This window comes from Ursus americanus, chromosome 12, assembly GCF_024610735.1.
Source record: "Ursus americanus isolate L20-20 chromosome 12, mUrsAme1.1.p, whole genome shotgun sequence".
NCBI classification, from domain to species: domain Eukaryota; kingdom Metazoa; phylum Chordata; class Mammalia; order Carnivora; family Ursidae; genus Ursus; species Ursus americanus.
Genome location: NC_142138.1, coordinates 2,826,963 through 2,839,523, shown reverse-complemented (window position 1 = coordinate 2,839,523; position 12,561 = coordinate 2,826,963). Strand labels below are relative to the sequence as shown.

The 12,561-nt window shown below is 53.0% G+C and overlaps 1 protein-coding gene across 8 annotated transcripts in view; it reads right to left on the bottom strand.

The window, feature by feature from the left end:
- ST3GAL3 (ST3 beta-galactoside alpha-2,3-sialyltransferase 3) overlaps positions 1-12,561 on the bottom strand; it is a 183,107-nt gene that overhangs the window by 6,283 nt on the left and 164,263 nt on the right. The gene's annotated exons all lie outside the window — the stretch shown is intronic.

Here is a 12,561-nt window from a genome sequence, read left to right as displayed (position 1 = left end):
AGCTCGTCATGGGGCCGTGTGTGTGTGTGTGCAGGGCAGGCCCCCAAGTGTGCACAGGCAAACGAGAAACAAGGTGGGGGCATGATGTATATACTGGGGAACCCACAGCATGGGGAATAAACACCCTGGTAGAGGGATGAGCTGCTGTGTTGGGGTTGGGGGGTGACACAGGACGTATGCCAGAGACGAGTATGTGGTGGGGGACAGTAGCACATGGCAGGGCCACAGTGTGTGAGGGAGGACACAGAGTGCACTGCAGGGTGGGGGGCACACAGGGCGGGGCCCTGAAGCGTGCTGTTCTGTCTGAGGGAATTCTTGGATCAGCAGGAGGACCCAGCAGCCCAGCTGTCCCCTCCCCTTTGCAGCGAACTGAGGGGCCCATGAGGAGCCTGCCCTCTCTCTCCTATCTGCTCTGCTGGGCTCGCCTCCTTTCCCTTCTGCTGTCTCTCCTTACTTTCAGTCAACTGTTCTAAAGTGAACCTGAAAAATAAGGACAGAACGTGAGCTGGTAAGGCACAGCAGAACACAATATGCCACCAATTAGCAGTGGGTGACTTGAAGCAAGTGACAAGCTCTCAGACCTCAGTGTCTTTAACTGCAAAGTGGAGATCTAAGGAGCCCAGCCCTGTACGGCAAAGGCATCAGCTTTCACACCTAACATCCCAGCACCCATTCCAGGGCCTCATAGTCCTCTCCTGGCTCTCTCCCTTCCTCCAGTCCCTAGCCCTACCCTTCTGTCCAGTACACGAGCCCTTTCTGGTCTATTCCCTGAAGTTGGTCACTCTAGGGAGCTCTCCTGTGAGCTCCCTCAGCCCCCTGCCCCTCGCCCTTCTATTGCCCCAGCCTTGGGAACCCCTGAACTTGGTTGGGTTCGACCCATTCATCCACCTTTCCACCCTCACACCTGGGCTCCGACTACTGCTGGTGAGAACTGCACCAATCCTGCAGACCGGAGGCATTACCAAGCCATGGACTCCAACCTGGTATCTCAGGGTGTTTGTTATTTGCCTAGAAAACCTAAAAGAAAACCAACTAAACTTAGAATGCATAGAATAATTTAGTAATGGGATGTGCACTCCAACAGGAAACAGTCACCAGACATAATAAAAGGAGATTCCATTTGCAATCCTAACGAAAAATATCAACTACTGAGCAACAGACTTAAAGATATGTGACCTGAAATTAAAAAAAACAAAAACAAAAACCTCACAACTATCATCCTTTGCTGAGAGATATAAAAAGATGACTTAAAAAAAAAAGGGGAGAGACAAACTATGTTTTTGGACGGGAAGGCTGAATATTAACACAATGCCAAGTCCACCCAGATTCATGTAGGCTTAACACAAGTCTAAGAAAGATCTCAAGAGGACTTTTGAAATTCACCAAAAGGATTCTAAAAACCCACCCAAAACATCTGACAGGTAACAGAGCCCCCAAATTAAAAAATTAGATATTAGAGTATATTATGAATTTGCAATTATTAAGACCCTGATAGATACATAAGATTCAACACAAAGATCAATGAAACAAGAGAGCCCAGAAACAGAGCAATATAGAGATATGTATGCATCAGCTTAGGTGACGACAAAGGAAGCTTCATCCTCGGTGGGCACAAGGTGATTTTCTCAGCAAGTGTTATTTGAAACTCTGCTCTTTAGAAAAAAGATCCTTTCACTTCCTCTCCTCACACCGTACACAAAATAACTAAATGCTGAAAAAGCCAAAGTAAAAGAAAATTGAGGTGTATATTTTATCACTGAACTTTTGACATGTTAATGCAATGTTAGAAATAAAGTTAAAAAACTGATTTTCACTTTGTAAACAGTTTTAAGGGCTTTGGTATATCAAAAATAGAATAAGTAAAATTACGAGGGAAACAAAATAGTGAGAAACGTTTTGTCACAGATAATAAGAAATACATATTTTACAAATTCATGAAAAAATTAATGGGACACCATAAAGGTAGGAAAAGAACATAAAGTAAGGTTAATAAGCATAAAAAACTCAATAGTGACAAAGAGACGCAATTGAAATAAGATGCTCTTCGTTACCTTCTAAAATACGTGTGTGTGTGTGTGTGTGTGTGTGTGTGTGTGTGTGTGTGTGTCTCTGCCTGTGTAGCCTGGGTTTGGGGTGGTAGGCGCGCCCAGGCGGGTTCTCCTGCATTGCTACAGGAGTAAGGTTGGTAGAGCATTTCTAAAAAGTAACCTGACAATATGTATCAAAAGCCTCCAGGCTGTTCTTATATCTGATGACAGCACCGTTTCTCTTCTAAGAATGATCAGAATGGTGAAGACCTTTGTAAAAAGCTGTTTATTCCAGTGTTACTTACAAAAGTGCAATTCAAACCAGAGGAAACTCCAGGAGTATACAACAGAGGTCTGGTTAAATGACGCGTCTCTAACTGAATGTTACAGACACCGAACCGTGTCACCAGGATGTACAACTTACTGAACCAATCTGCGGTTGCTGGATGTGGACGTGGTTTCTAGAGTCTCCAGACCTGCTCTGTCTCCTTTTCTACGATCTGTACTCTCTCTTCTACTATCCACCCCACCTTCCAAACCAGAAACCTGGGAATCCACACTGGATTCTTCATTTCTCCAGCCCGTCCTGGCTTACTGGTCATCTGCTTCTTTCGATTCTATCTTCTCAGAATCCCACAGACCCAAAGGCAGGACCACAGGACCCGGCAGGAAAGGGAAGGGCGGAGATAGCCGAGATCTTACGGGGACCTGGGGAGAAGCCCCTGCTGAGAGGGCCAGCCGGTGCCAGGCCCCTGTCCCCTCTGCGGAGCCTGGCAGGCCCCAGCAGTTCCCCACCTGGGGTTCCTGCCCATGCCTGCCCCCCCCCCCTGAAGAGCAGGAGACGCAGGGGCTGCTGGGGAGAGCCAGGAACGGGCACAGCGGGGGGGTGTGAGGCTCCCGGCTAGTTTCACAGACCTTACTTGTTTACACCTCCCCCACCTTCACAGGTACAGACCCCAAGAGGAAGCAACACGCTCGATCAAGGTCATGCAAGTGGCTGGGCCAGTATTCAAACCCGAGGGTCACGATGCCAAGATGGGTGTTCTGCCACACCACTGACTGCTCCCGCCCCACGAAGCCTGGGGTTAAGGATGACTGGGACCTGCCCTGCAGCAGCTCCGAGGTGAGTAGGGGTCGCCTGGTGGGTGCCCCACATCCCCTTTCCCAGAGGTGACTGGGGCTCAGAGAGGCGAGGGGAGAATCTGTTGGATCCGACTTCAGAATCTGGTTCTCTCCATGACATGAGATGTCCTCTCGGAAACATCTGAAGTCCCACACGTGACTACGACGTGAAACTGTCGGAAATTAGCTCACGAGCTCCACCCTCTGCGAGACTCTGACCAAAGCTTCAGGGGGGAGCGGCAGCTGATCTGGCCGCTTAGGTCTGAGGGTGCTGAGTGCCACATTCACTGGGGTATGGGAGGCAGTCCTTCTAACGCACACCCCCACCCGCACACACCCTCGTTTTGACTCCCTGCTGTCATACAGCGGCCTCTGCTCCCTGCCTCCGGGCAAAGGAGGCCTGCGCGGGTCTCGGGTCCCAGAGAGCCCTGCAGCAGAGCCCCGGAACTGGCACGCTGAACAATTCAGCGGCTCGAGCTTATTTTTCCCCGTCTGTCAACTGTCCTGAGGCAGAGTCTCCTCAGGAATTTCAGGGAGAGGAGGAATAAGACCAAGACCTGACTGGGGCATTTCGGGGTTTCCCCAGCCATTAAAACATCAAGTACCAACAAAACCCCAGCCTGTCTCCTAAAATAAAAGCTACGGCTTCTCTTCCCAGAAAAAACCATACACAGGCACATACACATTACATGTTGCACGATGTGGCATTGGTCACGGGGTCCCCAAAGTTAAGGGATCTGCTGGTTTCTGCTGAAGGATTTCCGGTATCGGGACAGGTGAAATAGGCGACAGGCATTAAGGAGGGCACTTGCGATGAGCACCGGGTGTTGTATGAAGTACTGAATCACTAAATTCTACACCGGAAACGAAGCAGACACTGCATGCTATCTGGAATTTAAATAAAAACTTGGAAAGGAAAAAAAAAAAAAGAATCTCTGGTAACTGGGTGAAAGGGGATGAGAATCCCAGAACCACCAACACCGAAGGGGCAGGTGGCAGCAGAGGCTTGGGGGCGGGGGGAGACAGGAGGGCTGGAGCCCGTAAAACTGAGGTTCACGTCCTCATCGCACATGTGTGCGACTTGGGGCGGTCACGCCATCTCTTCAAGCCTCAACTTCCTCATGCGTCATGGGGATGACAGGACCCAGTTCCCAGATAGTTGGGAGGATTCTGTGGCAGTGCCAGATGCCACACAGGCCAGTACCCAGACATCTAGACATCCAAATGGGGGGGGCACTTTTCTCTCTGGCTCCTTGCAGGAGGGCAGTGGGCAATGGAGCCTTCCCCCGCTGGGTGACACTGCCAAGCCCGCCACCAGAACACAGCCTGCCCCAGAAGGCCTACCCAAATGTGGCCCCAGGCCTCACACAGCTCATTGCCCTGCCCCACAGGACATGACGCAGAGGCCCACAGAGCCAGCCCATGACACTGGCCCCCAGGATGGGCACACCACCCCGCAAGGCCAGCTGTGGGGCTGCATGCCCTGTCTAGTCCCTCCCCCTCCAGGACTGTCCCTGCCTCAGTCAAGTCTAGACTCAGCTAGCTCCTCGGTGTGCGGCCGCCGCCAGCCTCCTGCAGGGGCACCTTGCCCTGCTCTTCAGCACAGCCAAGAGCAACGGGGAAAGCTTCTGGATGAAAGCGCCTCCCCAGCCGGGACCCGCGGCTTCCCTGTGCCCTCACAGGGTCTCCTCCTGCAGCCCTTTCCTCCCCCCTCCCTTAGGAGATGAGAGGCCTGGGAGTGGAGAGGCTGCCCACGGGCTGGCCTTCTGTGGCCCAGAGCAGGGCAGGCGTGCTCCCTCCTGCTCCCCGGTACTGCCTTGGGACAGGCCACTACCTCTCCCTGGGGTCACCCCAACGGCCGCCCGGTCTCCCCACCTCCACCTCCAATACCTTCACTTCCCTGCACAAATCTGAGCTGCACAACCTCAGCACTAAAATGTTCAGTGGCTTTCCGCTGCCCACTGAGACAGCTTGGCAGGATCATTAAAAGCGTAGGTCTGGTTTTCGTTTTTGTTTTCCTAATCCAGCAGGAATCTGTAATACAGTGGAAAAGACAGGGTCGTATACAAATACCTCAATACACGGTAGGGTTATTATAATGCGAGAAAGAGCCAAAGGGAAGTTTAAAATATCTGCTATGCTTATTTAAAATATATACAGAGAAGACATCAAAACACATTCACGTGCCACGGGAGGGACGGCAAGGTGACACAGTAACAGAAACATAAGCAAAATGAAGAGCTCGAGGGGCGCCTGGGTGGCTCAGTCAGTTAAAGGTCCGACTCTTGATTCTGGATCACATCACGATCTCAGGGTCGTGAGATCGAGCCCCGCATCAGGCTCCGTGCTGGGCGTGAAGCCTGCCTAAGATTCTCTCTCTCCCTCTCCCGCTCTTAAAAAAATGAAGAGCTCAAAAAGAAGGCTATTTACAAATGCAAATATTTCAGAGCTAATGATTAGCCCAGATCAACCAATCAGTGACTACCTGAATGCCTGTTACATATAAATCATGTTCTTTTTGTACAAAAAGAGATTCTATAACATTTTGGACAACCAACAGCCCTCAAAACACAGATTACAATCATACAAAAAGAGACCTTTAACAGCATCTGGTCCAGTCCCCTGCTAAAGAAACCAAAGCCCAGGAGGCTCGTTTTGTTCTCCAGTCTGTCTTCCCCAAGGATCCACCGCCATTATTCTTCCCCAACAACCCAGACATGAGTCCTCCATGTCCCTGACCTTTCCCTCTCCCTCAGCCCCGGGAACCAAGTTACTACCAAATCGACGGCTTCTGGGCAGACCCATCATGCACCCATATGCTTCCCACTTTCATGCTGTCAGCCTACCCCAGCTGGCAGCCCGGATTGCCCCCATGATTTTATAGGTCTGTCTGTGAACCCCGACACCCTAACTACCAACTCTGTGTTGGTCCCAGTGTTACTTGCCCTGTCGTCTTACCCTCATCTACAAAATAAGGAAACTAAGAATAGTTGGTACTTCACAGCGGCTTGTGCTAGGACACGTCAGTCCTGCACACAGTATGTCTGGCAACAAGGCAGCTCTGGCTACTGCTGTTGTTCATACCACAGCCTAAGCTCCCTGATGTGACCCTTTACCTTCTATCCCCCGCCTACCCAGCCTCATCTGCAGGCCTTGCCCCCACATCCGTGCAGGCCACCCCCAATGCTTGTGGGGCCGGGGCCAAAATGACAAATGGAGTCCATGCAACAAACGTCTAAATTTTAGATCCTAAATATTTGAAAGTTACAGATCAAGGCATCAAGCTGTTAAATAAAATATATTCTATTCTCCCTTGAAAAACCACCTGGAAATCCAGGTTTGAATATAGAGTCCGGACTCCTGCAGATCAGGGCCAGGCCGTGGTGGTGTAAGGAGAGCCAGCCGCAGCCTGCCTCCCTTCTCTCCCCACGCCCGCTCCCGCCCCACACCATGAGAAGTGCTGTGCCCACGTGAGCGGACTCCGCAGCCCGCACATCTGCCTTCTGCTCTCAGCCTCTGCGACAGCCCTCCTTGGCCTTCCAGGTCTGCACACGGAGGCGTATTCTGTCTTCAGGAGGATGGAAGCGGACTTGACCCTGCTAGTGCAAGAAATTCTGAGGTCTCCAGTCGCTGGCAATGGCCTACCAAGTGAGGATGGGCCTGCGGGGGCATCTCCTCTTCACTCCAGGGCAAAGGGTGTGGCCGGAGGAGAGCCAGATGCCCTCGTGGCCAGGCCTCGGGGCACGACTGCACTCCCACCACACGCCCGTTATCCTGATTCACCGAATATACCGCACTCGTTGCCCACGCTCGTCTCTGTGCCCCGAACGTCATCCGGCATCTACAGAGCCTGGGGCAGGCAGCTGGTTAGGGTCCTGGAGGCCAAGACATGGGGTGGCAGGCCCTTCCTGACCAGGTGGCCCTTCCCCCATGCCTGCTGCCCTCCCTGACATACTCATTCCTGGGCCCCTGCCACGCCGAACCTCACTTCTCAGAAGGCGATGGCATCCGCGGGAGGAGCACAGTGTGTCTGGTGCCACCCAGGGCACTGACCTGCTCGCTCCCGAGGGCAGCCTGACAGGGAGCCACGCGGGGAAGCTGTTCCTGTCCCCACTGGACAGAAGAGGAAAATGAAACTCGAAGACGCGGGCTGAGGGAGAGGAGCCATCCGTCCCCAACACGGAATCCAGCGCCCCTTGCTGACCCTGCCGGCCCGGGACAGGGACGGAGCATGGGCAGGGGGCAGGGGCGCCTGTGACAACACTGGCCGGAGCCCCGAGCCCTCCCCCCCCGCCCCCCTCTGCAGGGTGGCTGCACTGCTGCCTGACACTCCTCCGTGTCATTAAACTATAATTTACATAATAAACCCTTTAGGTTATATTTGGGTTTGGCCATTATAAATAACACTACAATAAAAATCGCTGTGCACAGATTTGTCCTTCCTTGGGATAATGGGTGTTGGTGCCAAATGTCACTTCCTTTCCAAAAACCTTGTCCCCATTTACACTCTGAGCAGTGGCCTCTGAGAGCACCTGTCACCCCAAGCCTGCCAGCATCACGTATTAGAATTTGAACACATTCTTTAAAGATGTGGCAGGTGATAAAGGCATCCTGTTGCCTTCGCATGGATCTCTCTGACTGCTGGAAAGTTCCGCATATTTTTGTTGTTCCTCGTTACAGTTCCTTCTGTATGATCTGTTCAGTCTCTTGCCCTTTTATCTGTTGGGGTTCTAATGGTTTTCTCGTCAAATTTCATTACAATAACCCTTTGTCTGGCATAGTTCCCAAATATACTTTTCAAAGTTTTGTGGTCTCTCCAGTCTTTTTGTTGTTAATTCAGTATAAATTTTCATATATTATTAAATCTGATTTCTCCTAGCACGTCTATCCCTTGAAAGTTCTTTTCCCTCCAGGGATCTGATTTCTATTCTACTTACTTCAAAGCTCCCTTTGGTCGTTATTTTTACATTTTTACTTTTTAGTCCATTTGGAATCTACCTTGATGTGTGCTATGAGGAGAGGGTCAGAAAACCTTTTTGAAAGCTATATTTGGAAAACGCGATGAACAGAAATAGGAGTCGGCGTGGGGCCGGCTCCGTGGGGCTGACAGACAAGGGAAAGCCGCAGAGCGCCAGGGACGGGGCAGTTCTCATTTCTTCAGCAAGGACAGTGATCTTGACCCGCAAACGGAGGATCAAACGTGGCTAAGGGAAAGAGACGCTCGGGAGAGGCAAGAGGAGAGCAAGGGTCTGGGTCTAAAAGAACGACCTCCCAGGGCCATGAAAGAGGGAGACAGCCCGAAGGAGAGGAAGGACCCGCCTGAGGGTCGGAAGACTCGGGTTGGAATCCTGACTCTGCCAGAAGTTCCTGCCTTACTCTGGGCCTCAGTTTCCACACGTACGGACTCATTTATGTGTGGCCAACTGTGCTGAAGCACTGCTGGAGATGACAGACTTGGAGAGACAAACACGACTGCTCCCGTCCTCTGGGGGCTTGGAAGAGCTGACAGAGAAGCAGACCCTCAAGGAGAACAGAGCGAGGACTGTTTCGGGGTGGACTCTGCCGGGGAGCATCGGCGACGGCCTTGCGAAGGGGAGCCGCTCAGGTGTGAAGGGTGTGTGTTGGGTGCAAGAAAGAGGGGCAAGGACAAGGAAGGGGCTGGCAGGGGCCGGGTCACGGGCGCTGTGCCGTGGCGTCTGGCTGCGTCACAGCTGAGCCTGTATCCAAACCTCCTGGACGGCTCATTACAACAGACTCCTGCGCCCTGAGTTTCTCATTCAGAGGGCGGAAGGTGGGGCCCCAAATGCATTTCTGACACATTTCCAGGTGATACCCGTGCTGTGGGCATGGGACAGCCCTTTGAGAGCCGTGACATGTAGGCAATGGGAAGTGTTAAGCTGAAGGAACCACCCAGACAGACCCCCGCGGAGGATTCTTTGGGATACAGATGTGGAGAACGGACTGACGGGGGACCTGACGGGAGGCAGGGAGACAGGAAGCTGCTGAGATGGTGCGAGTGAGGCATTCTTAGAGGCGAGAATCCCAAGTTTGGAGACTGGATGAATACAGAGGGCGAAGGAGACGGGGAATCAAGCATGCCCCCCAGCCCCCGGTGTTTGGCCAGGAGCTACTAAGACCAGGGGCTGTCCCCACAACTCAGCACTGAGCCTGGTTCACAGAAAGTGCTCGTGGGGGGTCTGCCAACAAGTTGTCCCTGTGAAGGGAGGAAGAGGTTGAGTCCACTGGATTTGGAATCAGGCCATTGCTACCTGAGAGAGAGGTCTGGAAGCTGGGCTGGAGAGGGTTGAGAAATAGAAGGGGAAGGCAGGGAGATGCGTCATGGACTCTTTCCGGAACCTGAAAAAGGAGGGAAGGAGAGAGGAGGATCACAGAGTAAAGAGGGCTTCCGTTTGTAAGATTAGAGAGACCCAAACGAAATCACGTATGTGAGAGGAGGGTCCAGGCAGAGATGAGAAAAGAAGTAAGAAAGACAGTCCCTGAGGCGGGAGAAGATGGCGTCCAGGGCCTGGGAGAAGAGTGACCTTGAAAGGGAGAGGCACAGAGAGGACAGTGAGGAGGGAAGCCGGGATGGATGGGGGTGCAGCCCAGTTAGGAGACTGGAGGCTGGGAAGTCCAGAGTTCTGACTGCTGATAACCTTTGTTCTCCCTGCAGAGCGGGATGTGAGACCTCTGCTTCGAACAGGGGTGTGGGTGTCACACAGAACTGCAGACCACGGTGGGTAGGTTCTGAGAGGAACAATGGCCAGGGACAGGACACAGGGGTGGCAAGCAGCATCAAGATGCTGGTAAGGTGACACCACCATCTCAGCAGGAATGTCTCTCTCCATGGGGGGGGGTGTGTTCCCTGGCACTGGACTGGCTGGAGGCAGAGATCGTGGGGATGGGGGGAGCTGTCAGGTGAGGGAGACACAGCATCTGAAGCCTGAGGCTCTCTGTGACTTTGCTGATTGATTTGGACTGGTTGAATGAATGAACCAATGAATCAATGAAAGGTATTACAGCAGGACGGTTATGCAAGACCTGTCTGGCTCCAAACACTACTCTCCCACTTACTACTACTCATCGTCTGGCCGCGGAGCGCTGTTGACATGGCTGGCTGAGGCACTGCATGTAAATCGTGTAGCCCAGCGCCTGGCATGTGGCGCGGCTCAGTCAACCACAGCCCTTATCATTCTCATGGGCCTTGTCGGGGTGGGGGAGCTGATCGATGGAGGATTCTAAGCAGGAGGGGGATGTGGTCAGGCTTATTTCTTTCTTTCTTTTTTTTTTTTTTAAAGATTTTATTTATTTATTTGACAGAGAGAGAGACAGCCAGCGAGAGAGGGAACACAAGCAGGGGGAGTGGGAGAGGAAGAAGCAGGCTTATAGCAGAGGAGCCTGATGTGGGGCTCGATCCCATAACGCCGGGATCACGCCCTGAGCCGAAGGCAGACGCCTAACCACTGTGCCACCCAAGCGCCCCGGTCAGGCTTATTTCTTAGTAAGACTCCAGAAGCAGCCAGAGCTGGTGTGAGTTCAGCTCTACCACTTAGCTAGTTGTGTGACCTTGAGCAAGCAACTCATTCTCCCTGCGCCTCAGTTTCCCAATCCCCCAAATGAGGATAGTAACAGAACTAATCTAACAGGGTCATGTGAGAACGGAATGAAGGAAGTCAAAGAAGGCTGGCAAGCTGAAGAGCTTAACACACGACAGCTATGACAAGGATGTTGGAAGCAGGAGGAGGAAGCAGAGGAAGAGGAGAAGTAGGACGAGGAGGAGGGAGAGAGGCAGGAAGAGGGGGGAAGTGGAGGCAGCAGTGATAATACTGATTACCAGGCACAGTAACCAAGAGGTCATAGATGATGGTGATGAGAGGAGCGGGGGTAGTGGGCATGAACCCCAATTCCTGAGCACTTTTTATCTGAGGGTGGAGGGGCAGCAGTTAGGATATGGCCAAGGGGATGAGCATGGAGGCCTTCTGGCCCTCACAGGGGAGAAGAGGAATGAGCCGTGTCCACCAGCAGTGGCTGCAAAGGGAACAGTGTACCGGGACAGCTTGTCTCCGAGGCTTGGGGAGGAGTTGATGAGGGGTGGGGTGGGGCAGGGATGCTGACTCAGCAGAAGCCTCGTTGCGTGGGAAGAGGCCATGGTGTGTGCCCGGCTCAGCGCCCTTTCCAGGTACCCTGCACTGAGTCTCCCCTGAGGTGAGGCAATGTCCATACTGAGCTCCTAAGGCTCTGCATCCCTCCCCCCACCCCGGGACAGAGCATAGGTTTAGGTGCAGAAGGACACTCAGTCCCCATCTTGGGTCTGGTCCAGTAAGGCCTCATATACAGGGACCTGGTGGCCCTGTTTGCCCTGGGGATTTCCCGGACTGTTAGCCCACCCCTGCTCTCTCCCAGGAGGAGCCCCTTCCTCTAGGCCCCCTGGCCTCTGACCCCTGCTTGAGGTCACCTCCTAGGTCAGACCCTACAGCCTAGATCCTTCATTCCCTAGTGCCAGTGGGCTGTTCAATAGCACTAATTATAATAATAATTATAATTATAATATAATAATAATAAGACGGCGCTTACTGTCGAGCACCATGCCAGGTGCTTCTATATTTCACGTGGTTTAATTTTTAAAACAACCCCGAACGATGGGTAGTATTACTCCTGTTTAACGGACGAAACTAAATCTAAGGGGCCTGGGTAATTTCCCTAAGGTAACCCAGCTAACAAGTGACAGTCTCAATTTAAGCCCGGGTCTATATGACTCCCAGGCCTGATCTGTGTTCCCCTCTCAAACTATGTTGTCTTCCCAAACTCTGGGGCCGGGTCCACTCATGCATGAATGTGGGGCCCTGGCTGGCCTTAGGCCCCTCCCTCCTTACCCAAGGCCTGAGCTACCAGTGGGAGGTCAGGCCTATGTCAAGGCTGTCCAAGGGCCAACCCCAGCCCCTGTCTTCTCCTGTCCCCCTGCTGGGCTGGAGCCACACCCAGACCAGCCCAGGCCAGCTCTCGGGGCCTCACTGAACTAACAACCAGTCAGAGGCCCCGCAGCAGTGAGGATGGCCTCCCGGGTTCAGGAGTGAGGATGAGATGGGAGGAGGAGGAGGAGGAGGCAGCCAAGGGGACTGGGAGGGCAGCTCCTGTCCCGGTTACCAGGCATCCTGGGGAGGCAGGAGGCACAGGGCCTGAGTGACTGTGTGGGAAGCCCTGCCTCTCCCATGTCCTGTCCTCTCCAGGCCCCAGGCACAGCGGAGGGAGCGTCCCCAGCCTTCAGCAAACATCAGGAGGGGGTGCTCAGCCAGGGCACCTACCACGTGCATTACAACTCTGGTGTCGGGGCTGCCGCTCCCACTAGACTGTGGGAGACTTCGGGTCAGGAATGGGGAGCAGCACAGCGCCAGCACACGGAACACCTCAGTGA